Source organism: Mauremys mutica, chromosome 1 (genome assembly GCF_020497125.1).
Source record: "Mauremys mutica isolate MM-2020 ecotype Southern chromosome 1, ASM2049712v1, whole genome shotgun sequence".
Classification (NCBI taxonomy): domain Eukaryota; kingdom Metazoa; phylum Chordata; order Testudines; family Geoemydidae; genus Mauremys; species Mauremys mutica.
Window position 1 is genome coordinate 210478124 of NC_059072.1, and position 25021 is coordinate 210503144.

General features: G+C 43.5%; 1 long non-coding RNA gene across 1 annotated transcript in view; it reads left to right on the forward strand.

The window, feature by feature from the left end:
• The first annotated feature begins 1919 nt into the window (after positions 1-1919).
• LOC123353406 overlaps positions 1920-25021 on the forward strand; it is a 41212-nt gene continuing 18110 nt past the window's right edge. The window contains exon 1 of the long non-coding RNA XR_006574498.1: positions 1920-2072. This is a non-coding gene — a long non-coding RNA (uncharacterized LOC123353406). The remainder of the gene's footprint in view (positions 2073-25021) is intronic.

A 25021-nucleotide genomic window follows, 5' to 3' on the forward strand; every position in this document is an offset into this window, starting at 1 on the left:
CTTGGGGGGCGGGAAGGCTCAAGTATCCCCCAAGGGTGCTTGTGGGGGGATGGGGCGCTTGGGGCTCCAGCTGCTCTGTGGGGCCTAGGCCAAGGGGGGGGTCACCTGGTGCAACGAGCACCCACTGGTTGGGGTGCACTTCCACCGGGCACCACCTCCTGCCCAGCATGGTCCGAGACTCCCATGACTGCGGTTTGGCCTCTGCATTCAAATAACAGCAGGGCCAGGGTGAGTGCACAGAGTGGGGGAGCTGCATGTGCAGTGCCCTCCCGCCAGCACTGCCCCAGGCCAGGCCAGGGCCCAAGACCCCAAAGACAAGGCAGGGGCTGTACAATCTGCGCTCGGGTGCCACGGGGGAGCCCAGCCATCTGTGCAGCGGCCAGAAAACCCAAATTGAGGTCTCCCGCTCCACCAAGTGATACTAGCAGCTGGGGGGCAGGGAGGCCAGACACACAGCACTGCCTCCCGCTTGCTGTCTCTGCGCAGCTCAGGCCTGGCATGGTGGGGCCACTGTGCTCCCCTGAGCCCTTCAGCTGGCACAAGGCACTGACATGCTGTGCCTTCAGCTGAGGGACAGACATACAGTCTCTCTCCTGCTGCCCTCACCACACATCTGACCTGACCTTCCCCTCATATCCCCCAACCCAAGGGAGCCACCAGTAGTAAGGGGATGTACTATGGGCCCCTTCCTAAGTGTGGGCCGGTGCCATTGTAAATAGGGTACTGTGCAAAGCCAGACCTCTGAGCCCATTGATTCTGGATGTGCTACACATGGATGCAGGGTTCTCCCTGATTGGATGAGATCAGCCAGTTCAGAGCGGCGAAAGGGTGGCTTGCCCCTGTAAGGGCCATAGTGTAGGGATATTAAAGAAGGTTTATATTAGACATGGTTTATATGAAAAATGACTTATTGTTAATTGATGCCTCATAACTAAAGGTTTATGTTAAAAGTAAATTTGTGATTCTAACCTGCAAGCCACCAGCTGTGTCTGTGTGAAGCCTGCTCAAAGAAATACTTTGTATAAAACTTGTTAAACATTAATTAACTCTAAGTAAGCCAAAACAGTAGCTGTTATAGTGTATAAATAGAGACCCCCACCCTCTGTAAGTTTTCATCTCACTTTATCTTTAATTGTTAAAAGACAGGGAGTCTCACATAAATTGGTAACACCCCAAAAAGTAAAGAAACAGTGAAATAGATGTGATTAAGATAGAGAATGTATGTGACTGAATGGTTAGGGAGTTACCAGTCTGAAGAATTCAGTGTTGGCTGAAGAAGGTGTCAAGTGGGATCAACCAGATGACCCACCACACCTCAAAGGAAGGAAAAACAAGCATCTGACAGAATGGAGCCAGCCATCTGCTGATTGATTTAGCAACAGCAGAATGAGGCAACTCCTATGAACTAACATAGGGAAAAATCCCTATAAAACTGGACTCTAAAGACTGAGGACTTTGAGTCTATGGTTCTGATACCAACCTCCAGGAGCATCAGATGCATCTGACACAGACTCGGCTCCATCCTCATGACCAAGGTACCTGGCCAGTAACTTGGCATGAGCAACATCTAGGCTGGTAACTATAACATCTATACAGAACCTGAATGAATGATTGTGTGGATGAATATGTGTGTGTGTGTGTGTATAAGGAATAAGTAGTAATGGAAACAAGTAGGAAAACATTGTCTTTTGTTTTGTTATGGTATTTACAATAAATGTGGCATCTTTGCCTTATCCCTCTTAATAAGATCCTGCTGGTTTTTATTATATTGGTACAACAATAGGCCTGAAGCTAGTCAGCCCTGTCCAATTAGTCCTGCCCACCACACCTGGCATTGGTGTGGGGCTTAATTAGTAGAAGCAGCTGGGTATGGAGGAGCTGATTCTGATGTAAAGAACAGCAGGAAGCTAGGGGAAAAGACAGGGGGAAAAGGGGAGAGAAAAACTCATCAACAGCAATGAACCAACCAACCAACCAACCATGTGATGTGAAGCTGGAATAAGAAATGTCAGCAGGGGATTGCTAAGAAGGGAATGGCTTCTGGAGTGAGCAGACTACCAGAGAACCCTGAGGTATCAGATAGAAATTGAGAGACTGCTGGGAGCAAGTAGGTGCTAGCAGGGGACCCTGAGTCTTCCTGAAAAGGCTCCTGGTGGGGAGGTCCTGGGAGATACACACACCCTAGAGAGAAACATGGGAGTATGGACTTAATGGATAATTAAGAAGCTTGTTTTGGGAATGATTTTTGTCATTTTAATAAATCCAGTCCCAAGGAAAGATGTTGCTGGACCAGAAAATAGTTTGTTTTGGTAGTTTGAGTGTCCTGAAAATAGGGAAACTGAGGCAGCACTGCTGAAGAGTGACCTCAGGCCACAAGAGGGTAGCTGGTCTGTTCAGAGGAGCCTTAAACTGTAAGAACTTCAAAGCAAGGATAAATTTTGATATGTTTGTCCAGCATCTATCACCCCTTGGGCTACTATAAAATGTATATAATCCAAATCTTAAAACCTGGGAGAAATAATTTACAATCTGGTGATAGCAAAACAAAAGCTCACATGGTGTTGAATAAATATACCCTATCCTGGTTTTACATTGGAGTATCTAAATCACTCCCTGAATTACCCTCAGTACAGTACCATAGCTGTTTAATACACCTAATCATTTAATCTAAGCTCACAGGCCTAATGAGAAATATATAATACCGATAGCTTTGCTTATTTGAATACAGTGGAGAAGACAAGGTAAAAATAGCAAGTCTCACGGGGGATTCTATTGCGTGAGACCTTTAGAGACCATGCAACGTTCAGCCCAAGTCAACTAACTGGGGGGTTGCTCTCAGGAAAAGCTGCTACAAGATCACATCCTGTACAGGCTCTGTTCTGTTGTTGCTGACTGACCCAATGTATTCTTTCCCCTACCGTGGTGCAATTTGTATAGTTGCATTTTATACCTGTTCCGTGTACAGGATTATTTTAGTCCAGTATAAGCTGTTGTCTATTTATGTCCAATTGGGTCACCCATGAATTTCCCACTGTTAAAATCTGCTATGGCAAGATTCAGATTTGCTGATGATTTAGACCAATGATATTCGGATCTCGGTGGTTTGTGAGCCAAATCAGTGATCAACATTACTCAAAAGAGCCACAGTAGTGTGAAGACATTGTTTCATTTACTATTATTCCTGCAACAAAATGATCCAGTATTATTATTTTATCAACTACAATTGGTTAATAACATAGTAAAAGCATCCTGACTGGTTAATAATCAGTGTTTTAATATCCTGTGCTGGATTCACATTAAAGAGCCATTTGCAGCTCGCAAGCCTCAGCCTGAGTATAACTGATTTAGAACATGCCCAAAGAATTGGTGGAGTACAATGTACCCAGCCATGCTCCCTAGCATACCCCTCTAAGCCAGGGAGGCAAGGGAGGGCATTTCCTTTATGCTGGATGCACTCTTTGCCTTAAACCTGCACTATGTAGTCTGCTAAGGAGGAAGAGCATGGAGTAGGATCTATGCTATAGTGAAATTATGGCTTGCACAAGCTCCAGTCACTCAGGCCCGGATTTCTAAAGGTATTTAAGTGTTTCTCTATGTAACTTACAAGCCTAAATCTTATTTTCAGAAGTGATTTGGGCACTTTAATGCCACTGACTTTCAGTGAGGCATTTCATTTTGACAATGGCCTTTTTATTTTTGCATGTATTATAACACAATTTAAAAAAAAAAATGAAATGAACCATCATTTTGAAAGGAAGTGAAATGGAACATTCAACATGGTTGGAACTCTTTTTTTTTTTCCCTCTCTTTTATTCTCCAAATTAAATGTCAGTGAAATTGACACTATTTCATTAAACATTTTGACTTCAACAGAATGGCATATTCCAGCAAAAGTACATCAAAAGTTTTCCAATTACCCCTACTAAATAGCTTTTTAAAATCCGGCTCTTAGGCATGTGTAGTTATGTTTGTTTTGAATGATCTGAAATCTCAATTGCCCACCATAAACAGAGTGCATATGATTCTGGGGTGGGGAAAATGAAACAGATGGCCTCTGAATCACTCCAATTTACAAAGTAAATTATTAAGTCATTTTCTGATTCTCATTCCATAGCATTTTTAAAATTCATTATCTCTATTTTCTTGATCTATACTGTAACTTTCTTTGAAATCTTTAACTTCATGTTCAATTCTATACATGTCATAAAATAATCATTTCTCAAATCCCTTTTGAATATACCAGGAAAGGCTTTGGAACTGTGATTGAATTCCATAAAATTGTTGCTTAACAATAGTTCGTTCCCAAACAATGATATGCAGAAGGTAAATGATGTCACAAAGACACCAGTTGTGGTTTTTCACCTTGTCAGCTCATTCCACCTGCTTTGTTGTTTGCTTTTAATTTCCTGTGCCTTGCAGCACTAGGCATGTACCCTACTTTTTTCCACAATCCCTCTGAGTAATGAATTTTCTATACTGTCATCACAGCAGTATCATGACTGGCCCAGGAAGGAGCAGAAGACATACCTTATGAGTTAGGTGAGGAGGATCCCAAGCCTGCTGAAAATACAGAATTTATATATTATATAAATTGGCTCTCTGCCAAGAACAACTGTTTAGAAGGAAAATGCTGCAAAAATTATTAAACTGCTGTTGGATGCTCGTTTTCAGCCATATATCAGATTACCATATTTGGGGGAAAGTATCCCCCAGTTCTGCAAACACTTATGCACATGCTTAATTTTACTTGCTGTGAATGTCAATGGGACTATTGACAGTGTACAAAGTTAACTGCTGTTTAAATCTTTGCAGGGTCAAGACCTTGGCTTGTGAAAATAAATACAGAGCACTGATCAGTAACAAACTAAAGAAAAATAATTTATTCTACTCAGATTTCAGTCTTAAAAGAGCCAACCAAAATATATGACCAAAGGCTTTTCCCAGACAACAGGAGAAATGTGAAATCAAACCTGGGAAAGATTCCTTATGCTCAGACCTCACTAGGTATATTCATAGAGATGTTTAAAATTTTTCTTTAAAAAAAATTTTCAGAGGAAAAAAGCTCAAAAAGCTTTTAAAATGTCCAGTATTTGTCTAAACTAAAAATTTAAAAAACAATTCCCTTTTCTTGACTCTTCCTTTTCCCACTGAATGAGGAGGGGGAGGGTTTGCGGGTTAACCCCTTTTTCCTTTTGCCACTCTAACTTTTCAAAATTTCCTAAACTCTCTGAAAATTACAGACTGGTAAAATTAAAAATGAAGCCCAGTATCTCCACTGTTCTGTAACTTTTGAAAAGGTTGGAAAGATCTTGAAATTTTACAGAGGAGCAAAGAGAAAAAGGAAACTGAAAAATGAGAGAAAATGGGGGGTGGGGGAACCCTGTTTAACATTCATTTTATTGCACTCAGAAGCCAAAAATAGAGGGGAGAGGTAAAAAGGGGCAAAAATGAAAATTAGAAATTCAAACTCTAATTTACCAAAGTCTATATTTTTCTAGAAAAATTGAGACCATTTCACAAAACTGTGTGTTTTGCAAGCTTTGAAATGGAACAATTTTTGAAAACAAAATGTCAGAGTTTTGCATTGTTTCACAAGACTTCCCCTGCCCCCCCATTTTTCAGCCAGCTCTAACTATTTCTTTTGCTTCAGATGGCAACAGCAGAGGCCAGGAGAAGGTTCTAACATACTCATGCACTACTCTGGTAGCTCTGATTCAGAATAGTTTTGTTTTGTTCTAGTTTTCATTCATTTGTTACTTAAGGTTTATTTTCATTGGAGTGTTGAATCATGAAATACTGCTAAACTTCCATCTCAGAGAGATTCTTTGGCTGTCTGAGCGCTTCCAATTAGGATGACCAGATGCCAAGAATGAAATATCGGAACACGGGGGGAGGCAGAGGGGAAAACAAATTTTCTGCCGGCCGCAGAAAAATAAATAAATAAATAAGTGCCGGAGTGCCCTCGCCACCAGAAGCTGCACTGGAGCAGTTCGCAGGGTGAGTGCTGGGGACCACCCCCCACCCTTCAGGCTTGCGCCACCATACAGCTGATCAGCAGAAGCCTGGGAGGGAGGAGGAATCTGGCGTGCTTGGGGAAGAGGCAGGGCCATGGCAAGGATTTGGGGAGGGATCCAATGGGGCAGTGAGGGGGTGGGGCCAGGGCGGGGATTTGGGGAGGGATCCAATGGAGGAATGAGGGGGCGGGGCTGGGGGAAGGGGGGCGAGTGCCCCTCCGGGATCTACCTGTGCCTGAGCGGAGGGCAAAATTGCTTGTTTGTCCAGTGTCCCGATCGAACATCGGTTGGGACGCGGGACAAACAAGCAAATATCGGGACAGTCCTGATAAAATTGGGACGTCTGGTCACCCTACTTCCAATGCTCACATTTAACTGATTGGAAGAAGAAAGTGAAGCTTTCTGTAAAAGTACATTGAGAGAGGCAGGCTTTAGGGGTGGCCTAGCAGTAACAATGTGCCACCATGTGCAGAACTGAGCTTGACACTAGCTCCTTTTGATTTCAGGTGGGTAGGGCTGGGCTAGGAGCTCTATGCAGGTAAAGCAACCCACCGTGAGGGAAGAGAGCATTTCAGACTGTTCTACAGCAACTTCTCCTTCCAGTTCAGTGCAAATAGGGAGAACCAGAGGCAGCTACATCCAGCCTTCCTCAGGCAAAAGAATGACGGTTGCATGTCAAACATGGAGGCTTGGGGGGGAGTTGGATCTATCAGCTGTTTCCTAGATTAAATTTAAAAATTAGTAACTTTTGGTAAAAGTTGACTCTCTTATGGCAACAACTGTAGGTTCTCTATTGCTGCTCAACAGTATGTGCTCTGAGAATCCTGCTCTTCTAAAGCTCTTAACAATTATTTGTATCCTACTCACTCTGCTGTGCATGGAGAAGGGTCAGCATTTCAGCTATGATTTTGCATTCTTGCTTTTCATTTTAACTTGTTTTTCTTTTGTAAGTCAGCACAAGGTGTTTTAAAGCTTTTTCGAAGTCCTAAGTAGGCCAGAGCAGAGGAGCTAGCTCTGATTATTTTTCTGGCCATTGGACATGCATAATGTCATAGGCACAGAAGGGCAGCAGCTGGTATTCCTGACCAGAAGATGAGAATAGCCAGGGACATAGATGGGGAGGACTGCATCATAGCTCTGTGGCCTGCCTATAGATGGAAGAGTAACTTCCATTCACCCTAGGTGCCAAAGACAGGGCCGGCTCAACCCATTAGGCGACCTAAGCGGTCGCCTAGGGCGCTAACGTTTGGGGGGTGGAGGCCGGATCTTCGGCAGCCCCAGTCGGCGGTAGCATTTCGGGGGCGGGACCTTCCACCACCTAGGGCGGCAAAAAAGCTGGTGGCGCTCCTGCCCACAGAATTTCCACCCTAAAACCCAGTTTATATGGGCTTTGTACTACAGGGGTCCTCTCTTACTGTATTCTATTTTTTCCTCTCTGTGATGCTGTTTATCTTTAATATGGCTTTGCCTTAAACCTGCACTATGGCTGTTTTGTGCCAGAACAGACAGAGCTTAAAACTTGACTCATAATAGCAAGAAAAAAAATCCTCATATACTTCCAATGAGTTTGTGGCATGTAAACATAAGATCTTTCTTTCTATGTGTCATCTCTAACCTATGTGGTCCATGCCACTCTGTGGAATGTGAAATGTTAATCCAAAAGATCCTAGTATAAGAAGGGTTCAGCTGAAATGGCAGAAAAGGCACAGGATCTCTAAGAAAAGCATTAATGCTTTCCTCTAGAATTGGGTCCTGTCAATTTCTCTTGACTTAGGGCTTGCCACTGTAACTACCATACTTTTTATGCAGCAGTCTATGTATATCAAAAGGCTAATGCACATTAACTTATTATTTTAGTTGTTATTATTAATCATGTTTGTTACAGTAGTGCCTGAGGACCAAATAAGAATGGGGACCCAGTGTGCTAGGCAAACCCAAAGTAGTAGACAGTCCCTGAATCCAAGAGTTTACACTTTAACCACGTTATCTACAGAATTGTCTGTTTTGCTGCTGACTGCTTTTTCTGTTGTCATTTAAGTTTAACCAACACCTTCATGCAATTTTAGGTGTGTTTTTTTTTTATTATGACAGTAATTGCCAAAATGAGGGAAATTGTCTAAAATAGTAGCGCATGGACACTTATGTGTACGGCTGTACGGTCACTGGCACAGTGGGTCCTGGATGTTGGCTGGACACCTAGGTGCAGTTGTAATACCAATAAGAAGGCAGGGGCGGCTCTAGACATTTCGCCGCCCCAAGCACAGCAGCATGCTGCGGGGGGCGCTCTGCCGGTCGCCGGTCCTGTGGCTTCGATGGACCTCTCGCAGGCATGCCTGCAGAGGGTCCACTGGTCCTGCGGTCCACTGGTCCCGTGGCTTCAGTGGACCTCCCGCAGGCGTGCCTGTGAGAGGTCCACCGGAGCCGCCTGCCGCCCTCCCGGCGACCGGCAGAGCGCCCCCCGCGGCATGCCACCCCAAGCACGCACTTGGCGTGCTGGGGCCTGGAGCCGCCCCTGTAAGAAGGACAGCAGTGCTCTGGGAAACATGGAACAAATAGTTGACTAGCCATTAATTAAGAAAAATCTATTTTTATTTGAGTAAAATCCGCAGATTAATTCCAAAATCCCATCAGCGCATCTTCTATAAAGCTCAACTTAACCCTGCGGTGTGCATTTTTCAGTACTGCAGGACTTGGGCAGAAAGAACTCTTGCCGAGTCAGGAGGTTTGTTACTGAAGAGATTTTTGCAAGGAGACACCTGATAGAGATTATGATCTGCCTATTTACAAGTGACTGATTCTGGGTGCCTCCATTTTTGTGTGACTAACTTGCCACCCTTTAAAAGGGATCTGATTATCACCAATGCTGTGCAAACTCAGCCCCCCCTTAAGTCTTTCACGTTGGGCACCCAAAATCACTAGCAACTTTTGGAAATGTCAGTGTATGTACATATACACACAATAAAACGTGTGAAATGTATAGTGGCAAACAGAAAAGAGTACAAGAAGAAATAAGGCTGGAAACATTCATATAAAGGCAAATGGATAGATACAGAGCACCACGAGACAGTCACAAATGCTTTATTTTAGTTTTTTGGTTATTACTGCCAAGCTCAATCATTGAAGAGCAGACACATTTTTATGCCTTCATTCCACAGCTAAAATGTTGGAGAGGATTTTTCCTCCATGTCCCTCTACTGTCCTCCCCCACATTTAGACATATTAGCAGATTGCTGTGGTGGCCGAGTTCCCCTCTCTGCGTGGAAGAGTTTCACAGCTTCTCCTAAAGCTACTGGCAAGTAGCTCTGTTGGCAGGAGTGCTGTAAGGACCATGTGGTTGGCAGTCTCTTCCACAGATATGTAGTCTGTCACCTGTCTATCCCATCCTGATTTTAGTCAGCATGGGAAGTGGGATTTTAGGAGTTCACACTCTTCTCTTCACCAGCACTTCACTTGAACAACGTGGCTAGCTAAAATAGAAATGCATGCCACGTCCACCTTCCATATGCACCATACATGGTTCAGATACCTGTCACCGGAAGTTAAGGCAGGGTCTTTAAGCTCACAGACTGTGCTGAGCAAGGCAAGGAGTAGAACTTAATTTTTTTTAAAGCATACAGTTTAAATTAGTCCTCACTCAAACCACAAAGGAAATGCTTTTTGAAGGATGATCAATGCATCCAGAAATATTGTTTTGAGAAGGTAGGTTATCTGAAAGTCAAGCTATTTTCTGAGATTCCGGAATCTAAGGGACTGATCCGAAACTTGACTTTGACAGGCTTGGATTAGGCTCTGAGGCCTAGGTTTTTAGAGGTATTTAAGAGTTGCTCCATTCAACATTGCAAGGCTTCAATTCCATTTTCAAAACTTACATAGGGCTAGAGCCAGTTACATAATGCCTAGACCCTTAGGCACTTAACTCTAGGAAATGATTCATTGCTGTGAATCCTGAGTGAAGATAGGCATCTCCCTATGACCCAGAGTTAGGTACCTAGCTACCTTTTTAAGGGGCTGGACTTAGGTCCTGTCCCTGGCATTCCCGCTTTGGCTAGTTTAGGCAGTTTCCCACTCAGCTTGCTGGTTCTGTAAATCCCTTTCTTAGGTGCCTAACTCTCCCCATTGATTGTAAAGGTAGCCTGGGCACCCAACTCAAGGCTGTAGATTACACTGGGTGGCAGAGCACCTAAACGTTAGGTGTTGCAATGCAAGTTCCTTTGTGGGTTTAGCCTCTAGGAGTCCAAGTTTCAATTAAAGTCAATTGAATTTAGGCTCCTCAGTGCCAAAGTCACTTCTGAAAATGGTTCTTAGGTCTTGCAATGCAGAGAGGAGCAATGCCTAAATACCTTCTAAAAATCTGGCCATCCATGTATTCACGTAGCAGTTTGCCTCTATAATAAACAACTATTCTATTATCTCACAACATTCCAGAGTAATGGAACATGTGTGACATCACCGAGGGCAGAGGCCTAATTGAGCTGGTATTTTACTACTGCAGCTGCCATCTTGTGATCCAAGACTTCTTTTTAAAACAACGAAGTATTTAGTCTTCATGCTTCCAAAGGTGACTTTCAAATGGCAAAATTAATGTAAGCCAATGAAGTGATATCTGCCTGAGTCTGCAGAAACATAGCTGGTCCCGAGGTGTGAGCTACCCTAATTTCTGAATGGGCTGTTAACCCTGAAACCTAAATATGATCATTTAAATATTAATATTCTATTACTGTTGACAGGGCCGGCTCCAGGGATTTTGCCGCCCCAAGCAGCCAAAAAAAAAAAAAAAGCCACGATCACAATCGATCGCGATCTGCAGCGGGAGTGAAGGATCCTCCGCTGAATTGCCGCCGAATACCTGAAAGTGCCGCCCCGCTCCGGAGTTGCTGCCCCAAGCACCTGCTTGATAAGCTGGTGCCTGGAGCCGGCCCTGACTGTTGACCAAAGCACAGCAAGTATGATCATGTTAGGAATACCTGCACAGTCTCCATGGAGTGGAATTTCATTCTGGTATTGTGAATAGGCAGAGCATAGGCGAGCACCATCACTTATTTTTTTTTTCCCCCCACGCTAAACCCTGCTGTAGGGAACTATAACTTGACACATCATTCAGTTTTTCACAGATGTTGCAAGCTGAGCCTCACTTTATCTTAATGTAAAATTAAAGGAATACATAAACAAAAGATTTTTATACCAGACTTTTCTAATAAGTTTGAAGCAATTAATGGTCCCTATGTATCCATGGTAACTACAAATTAGTGAAATGAGGAAGCTTTCCAGTACTAGAATCTCCTTGCCACCCATGGTGCCCTCCCCCATTAATGATGTCAGAGACGGATACATTCTGGGATAGTCTGAGTGAATTTTGGAGAAGAAAATACATTTTTAAAACATACTTCTGTGCTCAGCATGATTGATGCAAACACTCAGCACCTACCTGTGTATTTAACTCAATTTCAGTTTTTCAATTTACCTTTAACGTGGCAGCTATAGTATGCACCTAGCATCCATGCACAATGTATTTACCTAGTAAAAATATGTTTTTGAAAGGTTACCATTAGCACTTACCTAGCTCCTTTGGTACGCATGGCTCTAGGCACTAGGAGCTAGATCCAAGGGTCATTGAAGACCATGGAAAGACTCCCACGGACTTCAGTGGGCTACCTCCTAGTGTGAATTTTACCATTGACTTCTATAGGACCAACTTTCACAAGACCAGGATTTTCTCCCAGAAGAATTGTTACAAACTAAACTTGCAGGCCAAGGGGATGAGAGGGTGCAATCCAGTATGGTACCATCACAAACTCAACCTGTCAAATGACTACTGTAGTCGATGACTCCTCAGTGGATGGTTGGTTACTCAATGCCAGTCTCTAAATAGAGATTATTTTTTAAACCAATATTAAATCTTCAAATGCATTTGATTATATTTTATTTTCTGTTGACATATACATAATAGGGGATGTACTTATGTATTTATTTCTCTTCCCCCTCTGTCACTTCACTTGATTTCCTTCTCTCCCCATATATAACCTCCCATTGCAAATTCATTGAGTTCTTTATCGCCTCCAATATAGGGTAATATGTAGTAGATCCACTTTCCATAGCTATAAGGTGAATCCAACCACATTCTAAAATTGCCAAGCAGGGGCAGCTCTATGTTTTTTGCCATCCCAAGCACGACAGTCAGGCATTTCTGCAGGAGGTCTGCTGGTCACGTGGATTCGGCGGCGTTTCTGCGAGTGATCTTCCAGTCACGCATCTTCAGCGTACCTGCTGCTGAATTGCCGCCGAAGCCATGGGACCAGCAGACCACCTGCAGAAACGCCGCCGAAGGCTCCCTGACTGCCGCCCTCACGAAGACCGGCAGCCAAATTACCATATTCTTTCCCAGAACATTATGGGCTGAGTGTAGCTGTCTGTATCTTGTGGGTTTATATTTTTTTAGACAAATATTGAGCTAATATGGTGGCTCATTTTGGTCTTCGTTCTTTTAAAGCAGCACTGTGTTCTTTCCGGTGTTTCACATGTGTGCAACAGAATGTCAGTGTTTGATCCAAAATATGTTTTATTACTTGCTTCCTTTTTCCTTAGCATATTAGTAGTTTTTCTGGCAAGCACTGACTCCCTTTAAAGGGTATCAGAACAAAGGTGCCAGATTCTAATTTTTACTCCAGGAATGTCTACTGTGGTATGTTGGCCCTACCTCTCCATGATGAGCATTTGATCTATATGAGCCTTCACAGCAGGGCCGGCTCCAGGCACCAGCAAAGGAAACAGGTGCTTGGGGTGGCCAATGGAAAGGGGCAGCACATTCGGGTCTTCAGCGGCAATTCGGCGGTGGGTGCCTCAGTCCCTCTCGGAGCAAAGGACCCATCGCCGAATTGCCACCAAAGAATTGAAGTGGCGTGGTAGGGCTGCTGCCGAAGTGCCGCCGATCACGGCTTTGTTGTTGTTGTTGTTGTTCACTTTGCCGCTTGGGGTGGCAAAAAAGCTGGAGCTGGCCCTGCTTCACAGAGAAGTTAAGGACAGATCCACAGAGGTATTTAGGTGCCTACCTGCCTCTTTGGGCACCTGGGTCCACCATTTAAGTGTCACTGATATTCTCAAAACCACCACTCAGCTGCCACTCAGCCTGACAGGTTTCAAGTCCCCTATGCACCTTAGTTTCTGCTGACCAAGAGGTGCAAAGCCACCTAAGAACAGCTGCCACCCCACAGCTAACAAGCTGCTTTGAGCCCTCGCTGCAGCCCCAAAGCGGATTTCTCAAACTAGACTTTCCCCTGCCTATCTCAGGGCTTAAAGAAAGAAGGGGACTTTCACAAGGGGCTGCAGACTGGCAAAAATAATAATTCAATAAAAATCAAGTAGACTCACTGAGGAATCTGCTTTAAGCACTGTCTTACTAAAACTGCTGCTTCCAGATTATGATAGGCCCCACCACCACATACACACTCTTTTTTTCCTTCCCAGACCATTTTAAGCACTGGCCTATTTCACCTGTTGGGCTGATCCTGTAGGAGCTCTTGGGCCATGCCTAATAGCTGCTACAGAAGATAGCCAGGTGCAAACAAAGCAGGGATTTTTTGTATGTACCTAGTGATTAGAGCACTCATCTGGGGTGTAGGAGGCCCAGGTTTGAATTGCTGCTCTGCCTGACTTGGAGCAGGGGCTTCAACCCAGCTCTCCTACATATTAGGTGAATTCCCTAACCCTGTGGGGTAGATCGCTCTCAATCTCTCCTGATGAAGCTGTTCCATTTTGTATTTAAAGATTCATTGGCCCAGTCAGAGTAGCTATACAGCCCAGTAGTTAGGGCACTTACCTGGCATGTGGGAGACCTACGTGCAAGTCCTTGCACCAATAAATGTATGTTTGTTCAATATGAAGCAGTTCCAACAGGAATGCTTATGAGGGACCCCCACCAGATACCCAATAACATGGTGGTTAGGCCCTCACCCAGGCGAGAAGAGTGGGGTTCAAGTCCTCACCACTAGGAATCCTGAACAAGGTGAGGTATATCCCTCTGACCCATCAGTCAGGTGCCCAGAGGCCTAAATAAATAGGAATTAGGTGCCTAAGTAACCTCAAGGGTGCGGCCAAAACACCACTTCATTCCCCTGGACTTTACACCTGGCTAGTTTAGGTGGCTCCCTGCTCAGTTTCCTGGCTGTTAAGGACCCCTTCCTTAGGTGCCTAATTCTTCCTGTGCATTATATGGTGATCCTGAGCACCTAACTTGAGCTGAGGATTCCCCTAGGTGGCACAGTGCCTAGGGGTTAGGTGTTGCAAGCCTAAGTACCTTTGTGGAGCCATCACATCCATTACAGGTGGCAAAGATCTATCAGGCAGGCCAGTCCACCTCGTTGTGCTTGCTCTGTGACCACCTCCATTTATAGATCATGTTCATGCCTGTGTATCATGTAGAGAGAATAAGTTGCTGCATAAACTTGCAAAATATCAGGGATGGAAAAAAGTTTATTGATCTGTGGATTCCAAAAGGCTTAAATTCTATTGGGAGCGGGAGGGGTGATGGTTCTCGAGGTACCCAGGACTGTGAGTCACCTTGTTACTCCCTGCTTCCAGCATGAGTCAGTCTTGCCTGTGCTTAGCTGGGTATCCACTCCCTGACACCACCAGTCTCTTAGCCACTCAAGCATTCTCCTCAGGGCTATGCCAGGCCTTATTTTACCTTTCAGCTTAACAATAGATGCACCCAAGTCCTTTGAAGCATTCCCCGGAGATATCCAGCCCCTGACACTGGCTACTCTCATAAATACCAGGCCTGCTGTTCCCAAAGGATCAGTGCTTTGCTTAACACCACGGAACTTAAACTTGTTTTTGTTTTCACTAAAAATATACCTATTATCAAAGACTATAGATTCAGAATATAGTGAATACGGATATAAGAAACAAATGGTTACATATAAAACCTAAATCATAACACACTTTCTAGAGACTAAACTTAACTAACTGGTTAACCTCCTGTCTAAAGAAGCTTTATCTCATCCAAAGTCCTCTGCTGTGTTTCAACCAATGTTTGCTGAGATCCCATTTTCATAAATGCAAACACATGGCCCATTTGCTTCTTCGGTGCATGACTGCCTTCTAGAAATATCCCCAAAGTTCATTGTTGCTGCTCTTAGACAGGATATCAACCCATGGCTCATCCTTGTTTTTGTTTTGTTTTTTCCCTGTGTGCTGCTTCCCATCTCTTCATTAACATTTGTCTTCATATGTAAATATACATTCATTGGTTAGCCTACCACGTTAATTTGCATCCCAACAGAGGTTTTCTTCTAGCTAGGAGTTAAAAAAGCTCTCTTTTTTTTGCATTTGCTGCTGACTAATGCCTTCAGTGAGACTTTAAAAATATATTTCATGTGTTTATGTATACATAATTCCTTACATAGCTGTAGATAGCGTTCACAGCAATTTTAATGACCAGTGTGACACTAGCTTTCATTTGAGACCACATATACCAGAATCAGGATGTTCCTGTAACCCTCTTGCCAGTTGGCATTAATAGGTTCTTGGGTCACAGGAGGGGCTTATTGGAACCAGCATCAGCTAAACTATTGCAGATCCAAGTGTCAATTACTCAACTGATGCAAATACAACTGCTGGTAGAATATTTCATCTAATTGTCTGTCTAAAAAGTGATATGGGGTGGTGCCAAGTATGTTTGATTTATTTACTGTGCTACAGAAATCTCTCAGCTTGTGCTTCTGATCAGCAAGTCCTTTTCTCAGTATACAAGGGCACTAACAATTTACAAACCCTGTGTGTCTTAACGGTATATCTTCAAACTTGATATCTGGTGACTTTTTTTCTGTGAGATTGAGACATTCTTTAACAGCTTTCTGACTTTCAAATGTGAGTTCAGCAGCTGTGAATGTTGCCTGTTACCGTGAATTAAGGCATAATAGCATAATACTAGCTGATCAGTTCTCTCTCCATGGATAAAGTGTGGGAAAGCTTTTTTTTTTTTTTTTTTTTAAATATCTTTCACCAGATGGCGCAGCAGAAGTAATGGTGAATAACACCTATTTCCTAGGTCCAGGTTCCCTGCAATGGTAGGAATTGATTTAGTGAGAGTTACTCAAATGATCCTAGCAAGTGACCTGTGGTCCACACTTCAGAGAGAGGTGAAAACTCCCATAAGGTCGCTGCCAATCTGACTTGAGGGAAACTCCGAATATGGTGATCAGTTAGACCCTGGGCACATCTAGTGTCCCATCTTCAGCAATGGCCATAGCTGATGCTTCAGAGGTAGGAGACAAAAAAAATTACCTGGGATGGTGGGGGGAATCCCTTCCTAATCCCTGCAGGTGACTGCCTAAAGTCCTGAGGCATGAGATTTTAGGAACACAAGAAATGAACTGGAGGGTGTGACAGGTTGAGTCACAGAGACCCCCTTGGGACTATCACCTGATGTACTGAGACTACCTCTGTCCCTGCTTTCCATGCCAGCCTGGGAATCCAGCACCCTGTCTTGGAGCAGACTGGCATGTCTGGCTCAACAACACAGACCCAGGGTCTGAATCACGTGCCCCAAAGCTTCAGACTTAACTGAATACAGCTTAAGAAGTGCTCCTGTCTCCAGCACCCAGACACCCAACTCCCAGTGCGATCTGTTTTACCCTGTATATGCTTTATGCAGAGTAAAACTCATAAATTTTCCACCCTCTATAACACTGATAGAGATGCACAGTTGTTTGCTCCCCCAGGTATTAATTACTTACTCTGGGTTAATTAATAAGCAAAAGTGATTTTATTAAATATAAAAAGTAGGATTTAAGTGGTTCCAAGTAATAACAGACAGAACAAAGTAAGTTACCAAGCAAGACAAAACATGCAAATCTAAGCCTAATACATTAAGAAACTGATTACAGATGAAATCTCACCCCCAGAGATGTTCCAATAAGCTTCTTTCACAGTCTAGACTCCTTCCTAGTCTGGGTCCAGCAATCACTCACAGACCCATAGTTACTGTCCTTTGTTCCAGTTTCTTTCAGACATCTGTTGGGGGTGGATAGGCCATCTCTTGAGCCAGCTGAAGACAAAAGGGAGAGGCTTCCAGGGTCTTTTATATTCTCTTTTGTGGGTGGAAACCCCTTTTTGCACAGAAGAACAGTCACAGCAACAAGATGGAGTTTGTAGCCACCTGGGAAAGTCACATGTCCATGAATGATTCGTCTTTTTGCAGGCCAACACCATTGTTTACATGTTAGTTTGAACGTTCCCAGGAAAGCTCAGATGTGGATTGGTGTCTCCCAAAGCTCATTGTCCATTAAGTGTTTCTTGATTGGGCACTTACTGAGAATAATCCTTTCTCAAGAAGCTGACCAAATGCTTCACTGAGGCTACTTAGAATCAAACACATTGAGATACAGATACATAGCCAATATTCATAACTTCAGATACAAAAATGATACATACAGACAGCATAATCATAACCAGCAAACTACAACCTTTCCATAGACACCCACTTGACGTCCTCTGTACAAGACCTGGTGCAACCATAGGACCCCAGTTGAAACATTGATCTATACAGTCACAGTTCATGTCAATAACGTCACAGAAGGGACTCCCAGGGCTGCTGAGCCCTGTTCCACTCCCCTCCCCATCACAAGCATCCCTGTCATCCGACTCATAAATTTATCAAGATGTAACTTAAAACTAATGAAGTTGTTTGCCCCCACAACCCCTATTGGAAGGCTGTTCCAGAATCTCACTCCTCTGATGGTTAGAAACCTTCCAGTTTTCAGACTAAACTTATTTATGGCCAGTTTATACCAGTTTGTGTGCCAACATTGTCCTTTAGCATACAATTCTTCTAGCTTCTTGCTATATTTTTAGAGAGCAATAGTATCCCCTCTCAGCCTTTGTTTTGCTAGGCTCAGCTATTTGACAATTTGGCCAGAACTTTCAGAAGTGATTTTTGGCTGCCCAACTTGAGATGCCATAAAGGGTCTTGCTCATGGTCATAAATCTGAGGAACAAACAATGGATATACTTTCCTAATCAAGGTATGTGAAATAATTTCTGAGGTTTTTTGGGGGGGGGGGGGGGTTGTGTTGTTCCCACCCACCCGGTTTGCATCTGATAAGCTGCATATATAACCACTTAGGCTAAGTCTTATCCAGTGTCTGGCAAGGGCTGGAAAGAGACTGATTTGGCTAAGTTGCTCATCTTGCACACTCATCACCTCTTTGACACTGAAGTCTTCCAGAAGTATCCGCCTTAGACACTTCAGCACCACTGCATAAAGAAACTTGGTCAGCTCAGCTAATTGCTCTGAGATGCAGTGTCAAACTGCAGAAGCATCTACGTGAATTAGAAGCCTAAATCCTATTTTTATAAGTACTTAAGAACGTAGGAGTCTAAACCTCATTGAAAATGGGACTTAGTGTCTAAGTTACATAGGCTTTATAGATGGACGATAGAAAATTTTACCTACAAATTTTAGCCCCATTTTGAATATGAACATTAGATGGACATCCTCTCTTACATCTGTTTATGGAGTTGGAGCTACAACGATGGTACCAAACCAAATCATGCTCTTCTGTGGATTTCTCCAATCAATGTTTTAGTTTATCTAGTACTAATGACAACTTCTAGTAGAATGTAACTCATATCTCAATACTATTCTTGGAGGTGCTTGGATTATAATTTTTTTGAGTAAGCTAGAAAATGTGTGTACTTATCTACCACTTACTCATATCTAGCAATCTTTGCTCAAAAAGTACCCATGAGATCATGTGGGGGGAGAATGAGAGAGAGAGGCAGGTGGATGTCTTCCTTCATCTAGAAAAATTTCAAAAATTCTTTTAATTAAAAAAAGGAAACAAAATCCTTGTATAGTAGAGTTTTTTAAAATTTCCAATTATTGAATGTTCTGTAAGGATTTTTCTTTAATTTTTAAAAAGATCAACCCAAACACCACTTTGAAGAACAAAAGGTGAGAACTCATGTACCATACCCACCGATATATGTTGCCATGATAAGAAAGCAGGATGCAAAGCAATAATAAAGTTTAAGATATGGTTTTATTTGGCTTCATTTTAAAAGAGACATCCTATAACATACCTGTCCAGTAAAAAGGTACTGCTCATCTTTCAGTGCTGAAGTTCCAACATTCTGAGCTTCCATAAATCTTATTGCCATCTTCAACTTCAGAGTTCCATTATCCCTTTATCTTCCAGCAGTATGAGAAATGATAAAATCACTGTCACACAACCATGCCTTCTGTTTGCAATAAAAAGACATTGTCTTGATGCTAGACATATGTGTGGATGCATGCTAGCAGGCTTCTATTCTTTTGTATCAGAATTTATATACAGCCATATATTTTTGGTAACTGAATTGATAGGTTGAATAGTATTTTTTGTCAGAATAAACCAGCAACACTTAGATTTACAAGTGAAACATGTAGGGTCGTCTGTGACATTTGTCAAAAGTTGACTGAGGATATTTTGCCTGGCATGGGATTATATTAAACTCCTATAGTAACATTTGTTGCCCTTTAAAAACATGTGTATCCATTTCCTAGAAAACTGGATTGTCATTCTCAGCACTGCAAAACTCACTTTCTGACTTGTACTGCAAACACAAATGAATTCTAGCTCAATTATTATTTCTCAATTATACAGTCCCATCGGGGTGAATAACCTATTACAAATATAAAAGAAGTAAACTTCCCTTCCCTGAGGTGCTTGCATACTAGTATCTGAACTGCCTTGGAAATGTTGAAATAGCACAAGCAAAAGGGCTTGGTAGTTCTTGAGGGTTTGGTTTTTTCCTACTTCCTCTTTTTCAGCAATATAACACCATCCTCATATGTAGGAAAGGAATCTGTTAAATTATCACTACCACAATGCAGACAAGTAATTAAATATCAGAGAAAGGGCTTCTACTCATCAAAAAAGAATCTGGTAATTTAAAGGCCATTAGGAGCCCAAAAGTGAGGTTTGCAAGGTCAGTCATCTTTTGGATTTAAGCGAAGTCCTTTTGCAGGGCCATACTTTTCATATGTAAGATGCTTAGTTACCAAGGGAAAGTGGCAAGTTCACTGAAAACAAACATGAATTCTTCTACCTCAGAGTTTTAAATTAATCCATATACAGTTTGGACATTATATGTCAGGCTATATACATTATTTAGTTGGAACTAAGGATGATTTTCCAATGCATGAGGGTTAGGAATACTTAATGTTCCAATTCTTCTTTAATTCAGTGTTCCAAGACAGCATATCAATATAACCCTGTTGTAGAATAAATAACCAGTTACCGCTAACTGGTTTGGTGTTATCTTCACATCTACTTCCTAAAATTAGATAAAGGAAAATATCTGTATGTTCTCTTACTTGATGTCATGTTCATTCAAGAAGATGGGATGTAACAATTCAATTGGCTTAACCTCAAGGTTCTGTAATACAGAAGAATTTTAATAAACTTAAGATGCTGTGAAAGTTCAATTGCTAACTGGGCTAGAAATGGAGGAATATGGCTGGTCAATAATCAGTGCAAGCAAAACATAATTCCCTGGTTGAAGATTAGATGCAAATCTTGAATATTTTTAAAATACGTTCTGAATGTAAACTAACCTTACTTGAATAGCCACGTGTGGAAATGATTTCTAACAGCATAAATTAGCTGTAACTGTCATTTTAAACTACCATTATTATTACTAGGTACCACATAAACTGTCCATTTATTTCAGGTGTACCTACCTATCAAGCATACTCCAAGTACATTTACAACCACCGACAGTAAAATCAGCAGCAGCAAAACAAATGCTAAGGAAACAAAATACTGTAACTCAATCAACCAAAAAGCATCAAAACCCTTTAAAGAAACCCCTCAGAAAAAGCCTGGATTAAGACCTCTCTCTTTGAGTGCTTGCGTAAGGGCAACAAAGTCAGGTTCTTTCAGGCCACAGAGTGGATGGAGTAATGGTACCCAGTGAGTTCAGAGTGGAGGGCTCTCATTAAGAGTGCCTTCCCACCACTTCCTAGACAGACCGTCTAGGGAGTGTTTACTTTTACATCCCAGCTGAACTCATCACAGGGAGCAAGTCCCCATTTACAATGGAGTAAATCAGGAGTAACTCTAGTGAAGTCAGTGGAGTTTCAGTAGTGTAAAATCAACTGTGAGGAAAATTAGGCCCTCAGTCTCCAATATGTGCATGACGCAAGTCCTAAAGGGCTTTGTATATTAAAACCGATAACTTGAATTGCATCCAGAGATGAATTAGAAGCCTTGGCAGTGTATGGTGTAAGTACTGCCTGCCAGAAGCATCACTTTGTAAACGGGCAGCTATGATCAGTACAACTTACCCATTGATTACCAGTCAGAAATGTCATCAGTCTGGAGCAAACAAATCTGCACCACTCAATCTCGGAGGCATCAAAGGCATGGGTAGCAGCGAGGAGGTCCACATCCATAAATCAAGATTTCAACTTCCTTGCTAAATGTGAATCTTCAAATCCACCCCTGGCTGCCGCTCATTGTTATGGGCACATCCAGAAGCAGCTGAGAATTCAAGACTCTCTTGTGGAAGGAAAGGCAGAGCACAGAAGTTGTTCCCATATCACTTAAACTAATTATTTGGTAAGGTGAAAATAAACAAACACAAACCTGTGTATAATGTGCGCATTACCCTGACAGAGATTTGCATAGTTCATATAACAGACATGTATAGGAACAATTTTACAGAAAGAGTCAGAAATCCTTAAAATTCCTAATGTAGTCATGCGCACAGAAAAGAGCAATGGGCTTTGTTTTGTTGTTTAGGACTACGATATGCTACTTTGGGGGTACACAAACTTTATAACATCAAGGGTTGCTTGGGCAACCTGCCAGCAGCCTAATGGTTGACCCTAATTAGCATAATTTTTATTAAATTTGGTTACATCTATATCATTGATATGGAGAAGCCAAATCCTGAGCTGGTGTAAATTGAAGTATCTCTGAAGTCCATGGAGCTCCACCAATTTACTCCAGCTCAGCATCCGGTCTGGTGTTTTTAATAAAAAGGAATTTTGTAGTTTTGGAGCCACAATGCAAATAGATGGCATAAGGATTGCAGTGTGTCTGGGTATGTCTACACTACGGGATTATTCAGATTTTACAGAAACTGTTTTTTTAAAACAGATTGTATAAATTGCACGTGGCCACACTAAGCACATTAATTCGGCAGTGTGCGTCCATGTACCGAGGCTAGTGTCGATTTCCGGAGCGTTGCACTGTGGGTAGCTATTCCATAGCTATCCCATAGTTCCTGCAGTCTCCTCCGCCCATTGGAATTTTGGGTTGAGATCCCAGTGCCTGATGGGTCAAAAAAACATTGTCGCAGGTGGTTCTGGGTACAGCCTCACCCCTCCCTCCGTGCAAGTAGCAGACAACCGTTTCGCGCCTTTTTCTCTGGGTGAACTGTGCAGACGCCATAGCACAGCAAGCATGTACCCTGCTGTGCTGTCTTGAGCTATCATGGACGTTGTAAACACCTCACGCATTCTTGTGCAGTCAATGCTGAACCAGGACCTGCAAAACCAGTCGAGGAGGAGGCAGCTACGGCAGCGCGGCAACGAGAGTGATGAGGACATGGACACAGAATTCTCTCAAACCGCGTGCCCCTGCGCTTTGGAGATACTGCTGGTAATGGGGCAGGTTCTAGCCATTGAACGCCGATTTTGGGCCTGAGAAACAAGCACAGACTGGTGGGACCGCATTGTGTTGCAGGTGTGGGATGATTTCCAGTGGCTGCGAAGGGCACTTTCATGGAACTTTGTGACTTGCTTTCCCCTGCCCTGAAACGCCAGAATACCAAGATGAGAGCAGCCCTCACAGTTGAGAAGCAGGTGGCAATAGCCCTCTGGAAGCTTGCAACACCAGACAGCTACCAGTCAGTCGGGAATCAATTTGGAGTGGGCAAATCTACTGTGGGGGCTGCTGTGATGCAAGTAGCCAAAGCAATCACTAAGCTGCTGCTACGAAAGGTAGTGACTCTGGGAAATGTGCAGGTCATAGTGGATGGCTTTGCTGCAATGAGATTCCCTAACTGTGGTGGGGCGATAGATGAAACCTATATCCCTATCTTGACACTGGAGCACCAGGGCACCCAGTACATAAACCGAAAGGGGTACTTTTCAATGGTGCTGCAAGCACTGGTGGATCACAAGGGACGTTTCACCAACATCCACGTGGGATGGCCGGGAAGGGTTCATGACGCTCGCGTTCCGTTTAAACGGCTGCAGCAAGGGAATTACTTCCCAGACCAGAAATTAACAGTTGGGGATGTTGAAATGCCTGTCGTTATCCTGGGGGACCCAGCCTACCCCTTGATGCCATGGCTCATGAAGCCATACACAGGCAGCCTGGACAGTAGTCAGGAGTTGTTCAACCACAGGCTGAGCAAGTGCGGAATGGTGGTAGAATGTGCCGTTTAAAGGCACGCTGGCGCACATTACTGACTCGCTCAGACCTCAGCCAAACCAATTTCCCCATTGTTATTGCTGCTTGCTGTGTGCTCCACAATCTCTGTGAGAGTAAGGGGGAGACCTTTATGGCGGGATGGGAGGCTGAGGCAAATCACCTGGCCGCTGATTACGCGCAGCCAGACACCAGGGCGATTAGAAGCGGTGCGCATCAGAGAAGCTTTGAAAACCAGTTTCATCACTGGCCAGGGTACGGTGTGACTGTTGTGTTTGTTTCTCCTTGATGAACCACCCCCCTCCTTGATTGACTCATTCCCTGTAAGCCACCCACCCTCCCCCTTCGATTACCTCTTGCTTCCTAAGGAAATAAAATCACTCTTGTTTAAAAATCATGTATTCTTTATTAATTAATTATAAAAAGAGGGCAAGAACTGACAAGGTAGCCTGGGTGGGGTTTGGGAGGAGGATGGGAGGGAAGGAAAAGGCCACTAAAAAAATTTCAAAATAATGACAGCCTTTTGGTTGGGCTGTCCACTGGGGTGGAATGGGCAGGTGCACCTGTCCTCCCCCCACGCGTTCTTAGTCGTCTGGTGGGTGAGGAGGCTAAGGAACATGGTGAGGGGGGAGGGCGGTTATACAGGGGCTGCAGCGGCACTCTGTGATCCTGCTGCCATTCCTGAAGCTCCACCAGACGCTGGAGCATGTCCGTTTGATCACGCAATAGCCCCAGAGTTGCATCCCGACACCTCAGAACTTCCTGCCACCACCTCTCATCTCGAGCGTCTCTCCAATCCTCACGTTGGTCCCTCCTGTCCTCATGGTCACTGGCATCTTCCCTGTACTTTGATATCACGTCCTTCCACTCATTCAGATGAGCTCTCTCATTGTGGGTCACTTCCATGATTTCCGAGAACATTTTGTCTCGCATCTTTTTTTTCCGCCGCCTTATCTGAGATAGCCTTTGGGATGGAGGAGAGAGACTGGAAAAATTTGCAGCTGCAGGAGTGAGGGGGGAAAAAAGGGAGAGAAGTATTTTAAAAGATACATTTTACAGAACAATGGTTATACTCTTTCACGGTGAACAACACTATTCACCTTACATAGCACATGTGATCTCACTACAAGGTCGCATTTTGCATCTTAATATTGAGTGCCTGCGGCTTTGGTGTTAGAGATCACAGACGCAGGTCCGGGCATCAGAATTCAGCTTGCATGCGGCCATGGTAAGCCATTGTCTTTCGGTTTCTTCAGCCTTCATATATCCAGCGCCCTCCTTTCCCAAATAGCAAGTAAAGCCTGTTGAGTGCTGCTTCTTTGCTGTTAACGTGCAGCACCAGAACCGCCCCCATCCAATTCTCTGGGATGATCGCTTTACCCCTCCCCCCACCGTGTGGCTGGTATCATGGAAGATCGCTGCTAGCCACCCTCCCCCCCATCGCGTGGCTGGTAGCAGGGAAGATCCCAGCTAACCAAACACGAAAAAGCTCAGCGCCAATCCCCCCACACCTCCCCCTGCTTGGCTAAATGCAGGGAAGGATTTATTTTAAGCCACAGGCAAACAGCCCAACCATCTCTGTCC